Source organism: Lagopus muta, chromosome 7 (genome assembly GCF_023343835.1).
Source record: "Lagopus muta isolate bLagMut1 chromosome 7, bLagMut1 primary, whole genome shotgun sequence".
NCBI lineage: Eukaryota > Metazoa > Chordata > Aves > Galliformes > Phasianidae > Lagopus > Lagopus muta.
The window spans coordinates 17,648,691-17,663,508 of NC_064439.1; the positions used below are offsets into that span (position 1 = coordinate 17,648,691).

Sequence of the window (14,818 nt, forward strand, 5' to 3'; positions counted from 1 at the left end):
CTTTTCATTAGATTTTACCCTGCTTCTTCTGCATGCACGTAAATGGCTTGCAACCTTTGCGTTCTGTGTTTGGGCTGTGCTCCAGAACAGAGGTTTGGGAGCGATGGCTCAATGGGTGAAGTCCTGGTCTTACTACAAAAAAAGGAATATGTCCTACAGTTATGAAAGCATGGAAAGACTGGCAGAATTTGCCAACACATGTAAGGGCTTGAGCTCAGAGTCACATAAAAATACTTGGGAATAAGCCCAGATAATTCCTAGGAGAGGGGGCTTTCTGGCCTGGAATTCCAAGGCTTTGCTCATCAGGCCTCCCAGCACATGAAGCAGCCTGCTCAGCCCAAGTGGCAGAAAAGGAAGTTTTGTTCTTTATTCTGACTGACTTAATTCTCTTAATGCGTTTGTCACTTTCCACTTCCTTTTGTTTTACTGCACAGACGTAGCAAGGCAATGTTTTCAGAAATATTTTTACCTCTAAAATACACCCGACAGACTTAATGATAATATAGACATTCCCCACAGGGAAGGCTGTTGAGGAGCTGTTCTATTAAGAGCAGGTGAAGTGATGGGGAGGGGAGAGAATCCGCTTCTTAATTACTCATGTAATGATATCTCCAGCATTAACCCAAGCCTGCGTGTCACACGGCTGCTCCAGCTGCTCATGCTGTAGCACAGCCATGCTGCTCCAGGACTGCTGCTTGCAGGACAGCGGTTCTTCACCATTTGAACTGCTTCTGCCCTGTCTGGCAGCAGCCCCCAGCTGGCACCCACTGCCCCCACTGCAGCCTCTCTCTGCCCATCCTGGTGCTGTCCCCTGCCTGTCCACACAGGTGGGGGTGATGGATGCTGAATCTCCCTGTGGCTGCTGCTGGGCACACTGTATGATGCACCACTGGCTCCAGCAGGCAGTCGAAGCACGTTGGCTTGAGGAGGTGCATGTGTATGCTCCAGCGTAGGAAGAGAGTATCTTTTCTGATGACGTGTTTTCTCCCCCTGTGACCCGAAGAAAGCAATGATGGTCATCAGGATATAGAAGCCAATGGGTTCATTAATGCTGGGACTGCAGAAAAAGAAATGAAAACTTCTTGAGAACTATATTTTTCTACATAAACTGTACTGTAAATGTCCAATCTGAATTTCCAGCTTATCCCCTTGTGCTCAGCCCTCCTTTCCCACTGTAGTAGCGGCAAGTCCCCACATCACAGGCTCATTACATTCTGATGTTCTCACCCCAGTGTTGCGCAGTGTCTGTCCTCTCTCTGCTATCCCTGCTTCTTGGTGTCTTTCAAACTTTCGTATTTCTCATGTAATGGGAAAAGAAATAAAGTGGCTAACACAGAGGAGAATTCAGCCTCACCTCTTCCTTCCCATCTCGATTCTTCTGTGGCAGCTGCTGGTGCTGAAACTCAGCGTGCTCCATCTCCTCACCATGCAGAGCAGGGAGCAGCAGCTGTGCCATGCCAGCAGTGCTGTCTTCACCCCACAGCAACATGAGCTGCTGCACAGCTACATGCACAAGCGAGTGGCAGAGCCAGGGAGCAGCATCTTCAAATGGCCAAGACGATGTGCGGGAGATGAAACTCACAGTCAAACAACAGCCTTATTAAAAGCATTAGAAAATGGGAGTGGAAAGGACTTGAAGAGGGAGTTACATCTGTCCCAGAGCAGTTCTGCTGCAGATGAACCCTGCCAAGAAGTGGGCTAATGCTTACCAGCGAGAGCAGTTCCGAGGGATCCCTCTGCTAACCCTCCCATGCCTCTCTTGTCTATCACTGACAAATTTTTTTTTCCTGGTATCTTTCCTGACTGCATTAGAACGATTTAAATCCATTAATATTTGTTCTATCTACAGTGGACTCTGAGAAGAGTTTGTTCTCTTCCGCTCTCAGTTTCACTCAGTGCAGTTCTGCCTTTATGTGCTATACAGGGTAAATATTAGCTTTGGCACATATTATAATGTGAATATCCCCTTTCTTTATCTAACAAAATAATCAGAACAGTTGAGCCAGGCAGAATGACCTGTATTCTATTTTTAATGCCAAAATCTAAAAAAAATATTAAAATCACCCATTGTGGGTGTTTCCACCAGCAAGTGGTGCTTCTCAATTGCCAGCTACATTTTGTAAAGGGATTACACATTTTTATTTTGAGAATTTCCCAGTAATCCATTTAGCACCTAATCCCAGAAACGCACAATGATCGCTGTTTGAACAGAGCGCGGTGTGGAAGCGGGCACTCAGCTGCTGGCTGCAGTTGTTGCTGTAACTGCAGTGCAATGCCAACCTCTTACGGACTTTTTTTTCCCAAAGCAAATATCATCATCTTTGCTTTTCTGAGGATATTCTCATTCCCCAGGCTTCTAATCTCATCCCCCTCCCAGTGATATGACATAATGTAATCATCTGCTCCTCGATAATTAAGATACAAAATTTACTTCTTGGCAAGTTGGCATAAGTTCACACCTATCAGTGCTGTCACGATTTTCAGCCATTTCAGTTATTACCCAATGTGCTTACGTTCACAAAGATCTGCTCTGCTCCCTGCCCACCTGATGAGCTCATACCAACTCACTTAGCTGTGTGCGTCTATTGGAGTCAACAGAGCTGTGAGAGCTGGGTGTTTCGCAGCAGCTTCACACTTCCACACAACGCTAGAATGTGATTTAACTTGTTGCCATTCTCCATTACCAATATTTCCGCTATTTCTTCTTGACTCTGCATCAGAAGCCCAAGACTGGAGCGCTTCACTTCCTTTCTATGTACTTTTCCTTTGCCCCATAAAAAGCTTTTCATTGTAAGAAGATCTCAGCCACGCTTCTGCCTGCATCCTGCGTGGCATACAGAACTCCACACAGGTGCTGGCTGACAGCACCAAAGCCCACATGCCCTCCTCCAGTACGCAGCTCCCATTCGGCTGCAACACGATGCACCCACTTGGCCCATCCATAGAAGACAGATGTGAAAGCACTGTCATTCCCCTAATGCCCACATCGATGTGGCCCGATCTCCCCCAGGTGATGGAGCTCCAGTTAGGACTCACAGCCCTCGTGGGGAAGGGCATCAGATCCACTTATCCACCCCTCCACAAGAGACAATGGCCGTGCCATGGCAGAGCAGGGGGAGGCTGATGGCCCTGAGTCACCCATCTGCCATATCCAGCTGCAGGGTAAGGCCTTGGGCGTGTGGAGACACAGGAAGATCAGAATACAAACATGTTAAACACAAACTGCTCTCCTAAATGGGATTTTCTCTACTTACAGACTTCCAGAGAGGAGATGCTCTTCCTGATGTTGCTGTGCAGCAAGCAGGGCTCATTGCCCAAAGCCCCTCCAAAGGAGCAGCACCATCACTGAGCAGCTGCAAATTTATTAACAAGAATACTGACAGCATTTGGTCCATTCCTGTCAGACAGCTTGAAAAAAGGAGAGAAAAAAAGCTATCAAGCTGTTAGTAATCAAGTCCCATCACACTAAAAATACCAAGAAGCTGTTTCAGCAGGGTGAGGGACAAAGCAAGCTGCACCTCGAGACAGGTGCATAACTCCAAATTTAGAGCAGGCCAGCAAGAAACAGTAAGCAATGAACCAACCATGGATGCCCAGATAGCGAAGGTTGAAGATGATCTTCAAATACAGCCGAGCTTTAAAAATCAGAACTACTGGTTTAAATTAGTCCATGCTATGTAGGCAGCCAATGTAAGGAATGCAGATGGAACAGGACAGCAGAGCACCAAGGCATGTGCAGCTCCTGCAGGGCCACTGCAGTGCAAATAAAAACAGGGGCTGTGCTCTGGAAGAAAGCACCTGAGCTGAGCTGTCTGGGGAAGGGAGAGGCCACAGGGACGTAACCCAACATCGTGTTTCTAGAATTGCTTCTAGAATTCTCTCAATACATGAAGCAACTGAAGAAGAGTGCTGCACCATTATATAGGGCTTCCCAGCTATTAGGAAATGTAGTTCCACAGCCAGGCATAACCAGGCACATGTCACAGCCCACCCTGACAACGGGAAAAGTTCAGTGAGCTCACAGACCCCAGCCAGAGATCACATACAGAGACACTTCTGCTACTTTCTAGATACTCTGCAGATGTTTGACCAAAGTTTGGCTTTAATTCTTTCACAATGCAGATGCCAACATGAAGTCAGAGCCAGGAAATTAATCCTAGATGTTAACAGACAAACTGCTTTTAATCCTAATTGTTGCTTTTCTGCTAAACAAAGTGGTTTTAAACAGACCTCCCATGCAGCTTGATGTGCCTGAGCCAGCTGCTCACGCGGAGCGCTTCGGCCCCTCCTTGCTCCTTGCACAACGCGTGCCCTTACCTTCCCAAACCAATTCCCCGCCCGGAACGCCCTGCTCTGCTGTTCCAATCTCTGCAGCAGTTCCACCTCACATTGGCCACAGACAGATCTTGCCTTAACTGTGACTTTTCTATAGCTAAGATTTACAGTGCTGAGACATAAGTGATACTGTTTCTAAAGCAGGAAGCCCATTCTGCCAAGCCCGAGCCCTTCCTTCCCCCCATTACTTATTTTATAACACACTCCAGATATCAAAGTCCACAGGCACTTGAACTGGCTTCTAGCTACAGCTACCTTCGGTTAGAAATTAAAGTTTGATGCAACGCACAGGAAAGGCTCTCTCTGAACACAATAGGCATTGAACCCAACTCTCCAAGCATAACATTCACATCAGCAGTAACGCACACCGGCTCGTGCTGCTGAAACTACACGGTGCTGCTGTTGTAACAATGCCAGCATAGACTCATATTTCCAGTTTCTCTGATTATGGATCTGGACATACTGTGGTGGAAGTCCTTATATGAATACACATATACTCACATACACGTGCATTTATATATGCATATTATGTATTTCAGCAATTAGGATGCTTCCAGAAGGATATCCTGATTTGCACTGTATGTACATCTGTACTAAAACTCCACAGCACAACAGCAGCCACAAGAGGTGAGTCAGACCTCTCACCAAAGTTTCACTTGATGAGAAGTAATACATTCTGACTATATAGTACCATCAGTGATGAGACAGCCCTTCAGACAGCCCTTCTCCTGAGCAGTATCTCCAGCCCATTTGCCTGATGCTCCTGCAGCTCAAACATCCCTTCGACTGTCACATACATTCCCACAGACCAGATGAGGGTAGGACAAATGGGGCTCCAGCACACACATACAATACGTGCCAGTGTTTCTAGAGCATAATTAATACCATTCTGCTCCTCCACGCAGTGGGGAAACTCTATCCTAATCGAGGGCAAGAAAAGAGGGCTCAGCTCGTGCTGACCTTCTTCTCAATTCTAGAAGAAAGAGTTTTAAATACATAACTTAAAACACAAGCATGAGCATTTCAACTTTGCATTGGCTGAAGTGATTACAGTGATGCACTTTGGCATGGATTGCTTCAGCCCCTTCAGTAAAAGGTAAGGTATGGCAGGAGCTTGGTTTAGAGCCAGGCACAAAAGCCTTAATTAAATCAAAATACGGGAAGTCTACTACTTTCACAAACACATAACATAAAGCCAATTATGCTCAAAGCCTTTGCAGTATCATTCATTTTTAATCGAAAAAGAAATCCACAAAATCAGCTCGAATTAATCCATCCCCACAGCAATGGCGGTTTGCACCTGTCCTGCATGTTACACACACTGCCTGCACCGATCCCTCTGATGAGTATCTGAGCTGCAGTGCAGACCCACATCCACATGTTCCTCCTGCAGATTACAGTACAGCAATGCACGTAAGGACCTGCCCCAGTGCTCTGCCTGCCCTGTCTTGGACAATTGCACGGATGGACTGAAAGTCCCAGCTATGCTGAGCATCAAACTGTGAGACGCGCCGAGCTGCATCATGCAAACAAACCAGGTATGTGGGAGGTGACTGAAGAGGAGCAAAGGGTAACAGCTGTGAGCTTACCTGGACAACACAGAGCAAAGCTGTTAAGAGTAGGATGGCGTCAGTTCACATTTGTGCAGCTATGGCACACCCCTTTATTCACGCAACACACGGTACACAATTATGCTATGGAGGTCACAGGAGTCAGTTTTCCCTTTCATCTTATTCATATCAATTAGGAAAATATGCCAAAGTTTCAAAGTTCACCTAGGCTGGGGTGCTGCTTTCTATGGTGGTAGAGTCAGATTCTCAGCTCCAGAAGCTGACAGCCTGTGAGCGTGGCTTCAGGGCAGGGGCTGCAAACAGACAAACACAACTCATCTTGAAACAAAACAAAACGAAAACAAAAAATCAGAGGTACCTTTGGTGTGTGCACCAAAGAAACATTCCTATAGGCGTCCCTGGAAGTCACAGTCATTCTGCAGGGAAACACTAACAGGAAAGTAGTGGAGTGGCAGCAGACAGACGTGGCTGTAGGGCAGCAGTCCCACTGCCCACCTGGCAGCACCCAGCTCTGGTGCTGCTGCAGCTACTGGCAATGAAGCAGGCTGATTCCAAACACTGGGACATTCCTTCCACCCTCCTGCTAAGGTTTGTGCTTCAGCCTCGTAATTCATGCTAACCTTCTTCAGCAGTTCGCTAGGAATCCACCCTGAGCCCCTGCTGTCATCTGCCAGGCAGCTGTTCCTAGAGTTCTCTCCGAGATGTCCTTCAGGCAAGATGTGTATTTCTCCACATATAATAAGATTCTGAAACCCCATATAATCCGCTGGTAAATCACTCTGGTGTGGAGGACAGTGTGAGATGAAAGCATTTCTTCTGCATACAATTTGTAGGGTAGTGTTCAAAACTGCGAAAGAAAAAAAAAAAACAAAACAAAAAACAAAAACACAAGAACCACCTGCAGAGAAGTGAACACACCTTCAACTCCATAAAGGGAACTTCCGCGTTTCTTTTCAAGCTTCCTTTCTCCATCAGTATGTTTGACTGTAAAGCAGAGACTGAATGGAAACACGCTGCACCCAATCCTTCTGTGTGCTGAACTGGCTGCACATTTACAGTAACACCAGCACTTCCCAGCAGCCTCAGGCCCATCACACACACCCTGTACAGCACTGCTGTGGAGGCTGGTGCCTGGGAAACCCCCCGCACACAAAAGGCGCAGTGGTAGCCTGGGGTCAGCAGCTGAAATGAAACACGTGATGGCAGCTGCCTTGCTGACAGCATCGGGCTGGGAGATACAGGGAGGATCATACATACTTCCTGGCACTCCCTTCTGTGGTGGTTGTGCAGGAAGGGACGTTAATGCAAATCACTTCTCAATGGTACTTGCAGCTTGATGTCAAGAACGACCCTTGGGTTGGAGTCTACAAGCTGTCTCCCTAGAGGAAAGGACTGGCATCGATTGGCATAAGACTACTGACAGCAAATACGGTTCTTTAACAGCCATTTGGCTATCAAAAATGATAGTCAAATATAAACCTTCATTTAAAGACTTTTATAATGTTAATATACTCATTCGGACTGTTAGTGTAAGTGTACTGCGTCATTAATCACAGTAATGATACATCAGCAGACAAGTGAGGTTTTGCTCAGATCTATGATTGTCCACATCAGTTACTGGCTGCCTTTAATTAACAAGGACTGACCTCTCCGCTTCTCTTTCTATTTCTGCAGTTATGAAAAATCTATTTCTGAAGGTGGACTCCTATGATAAATGGAGCACGTCAGTGAAGCGGCTTCTGATTCCAGTTTAAAAGACATATATATAATTAAAGCAGAAAGTTTTTCTGCACAACAGAGACCGAAATTCCTCCCATCTGGAAAATGTAAATACTCCCAATCATTAAGCTACAAAGTCTCAGCATTTGCTAAAAATGATATAGATACTCAATACTGTGCCATGTTTCTGAAGCTTCAGAGGTGATCTATGAAACGTGCTCTTCCCCCGCTCTGTACACAAAGCACATCACTGCAGGTAGTATATCCACTGATTGCACCTCAATTATTCTCAAAAGGGTACGTTCCAGGCCAGCTTAGCACGTGCAATAGGAAGTAGACTCTCAAACCATCTGGCAATTAAATTTCTTACGTCTTAGTTTGTGAAAATAGATCAAAACTGGCTTAAAAGCTGAACTCTGATCTGGGATTATACCGTTGGTCCTGTAAGGAAATAATTTCCAATCTACATCATCTAAAGAAATGCCTTAAGGACTACCACGGTGTTTCATTTTTCCCCTCAAAATTTCTATTACTGGGGAAAAATAGAACAGAGACAAAAACATTTTCATCGACTCCCACAGGTCTTTTATTAGACTCCAGAGGCAAAGAAAATACGTAACACCTGGCTTTTGGATGGGAAGAGGAAACTAGAATTATTTTTATCTGTTTCCCCTCTACACCTCCACTCCATTTCTCCCGCCCCTCATTAAGCCATACGTCAACTCGGGACAGTCCTCCTTTTCTCCAAACTCCCTCTGACAATGCATTAATTCTCCGGTTCACTTCTGCAGCACAGCCCCTTTCTCTCACGTTTAACCTGCTCTGAGCAGGAGCTCACCCACTGCCCAAAGCGATACCTCACACACACACACACACACTTTTTAATTCACCATTAAAATGGTATTCTGTGCTCCAACCAGGTTAATCTGGTGTGCACCACAGACATTACCTCATCTGCGCAGCACATGCAGCTTAGCGCACGCAGTCTCCTTTATGTGACAATCTCTTCAAGATTGCAAATTATCATCTCCCTATCAGAAACATGAAAGCATTTTTCACATTATGAAGAGAACGATGGCACAAAGGCACCATCAAAACTCGCAGTGTCTTTAAAAGACAATGAATATGGGTTAAAATAAAGAAACACATGTTCACGTAGAGTCAGTGGTGTCATTGGGTTTTATAAGGGAATTCAATCTTTGTATACGAGTGCAGTTTCTTCATTCATTTGTAAAATGTTAAAGGCTGATCAGACTTGTGTCTGTAGCTGAGTTGACAGATATTCTATCAGACCTCAGGGAATGGTGCAGTTAATTGTTACAGGTTACATATAAATAAGTTATAAGTGTATATATATGCATACACATATATATACATATTGTATATATGCATATACACATTGTATACGTACGTATATGTATATACATAACCTGTGCACTCAGCAGTTGTTCAAACTTAGCAGCCTGGTCCAATAATGGAAAAGTCAAACCTGTATTGAAGAAATACTTTTAGTTCTTCATGTTTTGGCACAAATTATTTATGACCCAGGATAGCAGGAAAATGATTTCCATAAGCAGCTTGCTTTTCTTCTTTCTTCTCATCATTTTTCCTCTAAACACTGGAGCTCACATAACCCATATGTACACTCCTTTACTTATTCTGCCAGAAATACTCAGTTCAGCGGTGTTACTGTACAAAAGTTGTGCCCATCTAAATTTCGCCTATTGTGCATTAGAGGCTTGGTCTACTCATCACAATAGAACTGTACTGGACTTCCAGAAGGAACAGAAGCAGTCACTCACGAAGAGCATTGTCTAGAAGGCTAAAAGCAGAGCTCTCATACTCCACTACATATAATTCAGACCAAGCTTCATACGGGGAGGAACAGCTGGGCACGCTTTCCTTTCTTTTCTGTCTTTTGAGAACGGAGAACAACCGATACATTTGCAGTATTTATATATGAGTTGTATTTAGAAACCAGCCATACACTAAATAAAAGCATCTTCAAACACAAATACGCAACACTTCAAAATCTCCTGCTTCCATCAAGCAGTCTGCATTTAGAGCCCACGTCTCCGCTAACACAATTGCATCTGGACCATTATGTTTAACGGCCCTCAGTGGACCTACCCCTCCCTCAACCTCCAATACCTTTGGCCTCCACAAGTGTTGCATGTATTCCAATACCTTCTTCTCCCTGCACTCCTGGAAGCCTGAATGAGCTGTATTGGCAGAAACCTCCAGGAGGTTTGAACAGCATGTTTTGAGGATTAGAACGGTCAATACCCCAGAGCAGAATAAAATGTCCTTCTAATGGAGAAAAAAAAGAGGAAATTGCTACATCCCAAAAATAAAAAATAATTAAAAGATAAAAGGGGGGAGGGGGGACGACTTCTGTCTCTACAGTTAACATTCCTGAAGCATTTTATCATTTTGAATATACACTGGAAAAAAAAGTCTGAAGAAAACAATCCAAGTCCCTTCCCATCTCTCTGGTTCTACCCTTTCCATGGAACTATTCACATCAAGCTCCAAAGACAACAAAGAACTGACCTTCAGGCTGATCCCATCAAATGCCTTTTAGGCTGCTTTTAAGTTTGCCTAGATCTAGACAGCATGCAATATACAGCATCAAGACTCAAGGAAGGGCAGGCGTTTCTACATTAAACACAGATAATGCCTATATTACTTATTAGGAGACACGAACTACGTCCCTGACAGCAAAAGACAACTCACTTTGTATTTCCAGGACACACTGATAAATCAATGGAAGGCTGCAACATAAAGAGCTGTTTCTTTAAATAATAAAACAGAGATCCAAAGGGAGACTTGGCACATATGTAACACCGAATCTGTTTCACCAAGGACACCGAGACGCCGAGGGCAGCGCATACAGCAGTACTGGGGTGCTGAGCAAACGCACCCACAGGAAATAGCGAGAGGAGCTGAATAAAGGCAGGAATGCTCTGGCAGGTCTGTTCAGATGTGCAGATACAGCAGACGTGCACGAGCTAAACAGAAACACACAGGTTACTGTAACCAAGAGCTTTGTTAAGACAAATTCACTTCTGCAGAGCGTAAAATATTTATTATCACCACAGGTGGTGTAACAGTTTGTTTTACAGACACTCACAAACCTTTCCATTAAATCTATAAAAGGAGCAGATTTACCACCTTTACCCGAGCTCAGAAAAGTGATTGAACCACAAAAGCCTTGGGGAGGCAGGAATCCCTAGCCTCCCTCCCTCTGGGTGACAGCCCTTTGCTAAATTTGGGTAAATGCACACAGCTGCTCTGGGCATCACCATTGCCAAAAGGTTGGGAAGAACTGAAAGGGATGTAAAAGTCATGGCTATGGCTGCTGCAATTGGAGTTGACATCAAAGAAATGCAGCTGTCCTTTCCCCAGACCCTCAAAAATCAGAATTTGCACAGCACTGTGCCCAGAGCAGAGCACACTCAGCTATGCTGGGGAATACTTGGGGCACCTACTCAAAAGCACAGAGTCCAGACCTGACTGCAATGGCCCAGCAGTACTAAATCAACTGCAAACAGAGCTCCAGCCCAGACTCAAGGCTCCAGATGCTCTTCCTCTTTTCATTTCCTCTCTGAATTGTTCACTAACATCTGTGTTTCCTTTTAAATACCATGCTACAATCCAAAAGCACTTGCACAGTATGTTACTTTGTACCAGAATAGGCTGCTATCAGATAAAGGTGGCAGAATGCAAGGACTACATGGAAGTATATGCAGAAGGAATGGCAAAGCAAGCCTTCAGCAGGCACCATCTCCTCTTCATGTTCCTTTACACAGCACCTCCCAGCTCATACACGTTTACCTCTGGTGAAAGTTTGCTTCAGTTGTTGCTGCTATATTTTCCCTCTTTCAGCTGTAGGACAACAGAACTGCTTGAAGAAACGAGACCTCTAAAAGCTTGCTGTTTTCTTACATGTTTTTTCAGATCAAGCCTCCCCACCTTTAAGCTCATTTTTAGAGCCAATGAGCTTTCAATTGCATGTTTACACAGCACTGAGCCCTTGGAAGGCAGAATCAACCAGGCAGACAACCAGGGGCTGTCTCAGCAACGTGGCAGCTTTAAAAACCAAGCGGATACAGAGAAAGTCATAGAGGGCACAAAAGCCTGCTGTTCCTGCCCACAGCAGTATCTGCTCCTACTCCCAGCTCATTAATTGCTAGTTTTCCTGATTATAGAAACAGCTTTTTCTGCAGCTGAAATGTATGGCACCGTGTCATTTGCATATGCAAACTGACACACGAACAATGAACCAGTTGCACAGTTCCTTAGAGAGCAACAATGTAGAGGATTTACGATATGGATGTGGCAACAGGCAGGGAGGGCAGCGCGTGGAAATGGACACACAACAGCACACGATGCTCTTCATAATGTTTTCCTGATAAATAATCCTTTATGCAATTTCCTGAAACAAAATATTTCACACTAGTGGATTAACAACATTTAATTTGGGAAAAGAATAGAACTAAGTAACTGTGCAACTTTTATTTGCCTCTAAAAGCATAAATATTCATTAGATTTCTATATATGATCTCTCATTACACAGTCACACACCATTCTTCCACAAGATCTCTACATTATTCAGTGCAGAGAAAACAGTGCTAATTTAATGAGCAGCTTAGCATTTTGTTTTCTTCCTTCTCAAGGTATAATCCAAGACATTCTTTTTATGTGCTGTTTAAGTTCTGCTATCAAAAAAGGAATCCCTCTTTTCTTTATGAGCATTTACTGCTATATCACAACACTTCACTAATTTGTCGCTGTTGTTCTTCTAGGATGGAAGATGGGAAATGGGCATTATTACTCCCATTTTACAGAGCACAGACTGAACACAGACAGATTAGGGGAAAAGTAAGTAACACTTAGAGATGCCAGCAGCCTGCTTTCCAAAGGATTTTATGGTATGCAGAACTTCACAGATTGAAAGCACAGTTCCCATTAGGTCATCCCCACCTGTGAGCACCTAGCATTCCCACAAGACTTATTTTACAAATATGAAAACAGTGATAACCTACAGAAGATCTTTTTTATTAAATAACAAGACCAGAAAAATGCAGAGACGTCTAGCAATGCCCAGGATAGAGTCCAGTTCTATAGAACATCATTCAACTACTGTAAACATTACACAATGTTTTCAACACCTGTAATGCTATGGAAAGTACAGCAGCAATAGTGGAATAGCACAATCCTAGGCTACAGCAAATGAGAACAAACCCAAATTCAGCAGCCATAGACACAGGAACAAAGGAAGAAAAACTGCTTACCTTCAGAAGGCCTTCAGGCGGTGATCTTCAGCAAGATAGCCTTGCCTCCACTGCCAACCCTTAAATAAGGTTGCATGCACCTGAGCTCCCTTGGGTTGGCCCTGCCTTTCCACCAGGTGCTCAGTCACTGGTTCAAGCCATGACTCGGCATTTCCACTACAACAAATGATGAAATCAGACTGCAGTCCTGCTCCTCTTTCACCACGTGTCATTGTTTATTCCCTAGAATAGGCACCTTGCTGTACCATACTTGTGGAAAACATGTATGGACATGGAATCAAATCCATGCTCACAGTATGACCTACCGGTGCTCAGTTAAAGTCCTGCAACAGTTACACTCATTTCTGAGGTACCAACTTTCTCCACTGTTTGACCTTGCACTTTTAGAAATACTTTTTTTTTCATACATTTTTTATGCTTGAAGTTTCTTACACTAGAAAAAAAAAAATACTATCACTGTTAACAAGGCATACATTAAACAGATCAAACCTACCTTACTGAAAAACACCAAAATGTAAGATGTAGTAGTAGTACGAGCAAGGATCTGAAAGAGACTTTCCTGGGTGAAACTCCTGGGACTATTTCTCATTTAACACACTTGGCAACGATCTGCACAAGGATTTTGATCAGCATAGCTTGCACGTGGTAGTAAGAGCTGCAGAAAGTGATAAAGGTGGGGTTATTCCTACAAGCTGTGCTAAGTGATCACAGTCCTACAGGATGTTTTGGAATGCTCACACAGTAATCAGAAATACAGATAATGCTGGAAGGAGAGAAGACCACTTTGAAAATCAGTTTCTCAGGAAATCATTCTTTCAGAACAGAAGGGTCAGTTCAAATGAGCTCCAGAAAGCAAGCTTGTGGCACAGGGCGCGAATGGAAATGTTGAGTGAAAGGAATTCACTTTGCTGCAGTACAATGCATTCCTGAGAACACTACTATGTTCAGTCTTGATGTCCACTTCTCAAAAACCTCTCATCTTCCTTACAGACAGCTCCACAAAAGTGATAAAGATTTGGGAAACAAGTTGTGAAAATCTGAGCCAAGGAACCATCACACAGCCAGGCTGGGCTGCAGAGCCTCTACCCTGGCTGACCCGGAACGTGCTCCCAACACTGCTCCTCCACAGTTACTGGCCAGGCTCATCAGTTTTGCAGCCTTCCATTAATACAGCAATTGTTTTTCCAAGCGTTGTTTTTAAGCTTTCTCCCGCTGAATACAGGAATCATAAAGGAAGGATTTCCCCCCGCATGCAGATGTAGTAGTTTGGCTTCTAATCTTAGGAGAAGATATGGATGTCATTTGCAAATTTGCTTCCTAAGGAAGCAGAGATACACAGTCACCGTGTGCCCACAGACGTGTCCAGCCCAGTGACCTTCCTGGCAGCTTTAACCTAACTTGACTGAGGAGCACTGATTACTTTCAGCTGCAGAGTTCCTACACACTTTCCTTAAAACAGGTGTTCAGGTAGAAAAGGGGAGTTTGTAAGCAACCCAGCAAAGAAGAAGGTTGTACCATCCTTTGAGGTAACAGCACTGACTGAGACACAATGAGAATACAGCAATCGCAGAAGAGCTTCATGTTGAGCTCATAATCGATGACAAAACACAAATCTGTAGAAAGTGCTGGAGCTGGAAAAGCCAGATTAACAGAATTGTTTGCTTTGGTTTTCCTCAGAAATACCAGAGATTGGCCACAGCTGCAGAAAGGTGCTGACAGCACAGAGCAGAGGTGGAACAAAGAATCCCCTCAGGTCTCTGCCTGGCGCAGCTGCTCCAACTCTTAGGGCTACGCTGCTGCCAGAGCAGGTAAGGCACTTCTCCATGTCATAGGGCACAGAGCTTGGTGAGGGCTGACCTCCCACCGAGCCCTAGGCCACAGCTCACCTGCACGAGT

The 14,818-nt window shown here is 44.5% G+C and overlaps 2 long non-coding RNA genes across 3 annotated transcripts; both read right to left on the bottom strand.

Annotated features, from left to right (window-relative positions):
- Positions 1-942: 942 nt before the first annotated feature.
- On the bottom strand, positions 943-9,555 carry LOC125695729 (uncharacterized). Of its 2 annotated transcripts, XR_007378047.1 has the most exons (4): positions 6,527-9,555; positions 5,925-6,199; positions 3,255-3,408; positions 943-1,057 (listed from the first exon to the last, which is right to left on the bottom strand). It is a non-coding gene; the product is annotated as an uncharacterized LOC125695729 (long non-coding RNA). The 2 variants fall into 2 exon arrangements; XR_007378046.1 differs by having other exon boundaries at positions 5,925-9,555.
- A 167-nt stretch (positions 9,556-9,722) lies between these two features.
- LOC125695730 (uncharacterized) lies at positions 9,723-14,268 on the bottom strand. Its single transcript, XR_007378048.1, has 3 exons — positions 13,416-14,268; positions 12,923-13,078; positions 9,723-12,063 (listed from the first exon to the last, which is right to left on the bottom strand). It is a non-coding gene; the product is annotated as an uncharacterized LOC125695730 (long non-coding RNA).
- Between the last annotated feature and the right edge of the window lie 550 nt (positions 14,269-14,818).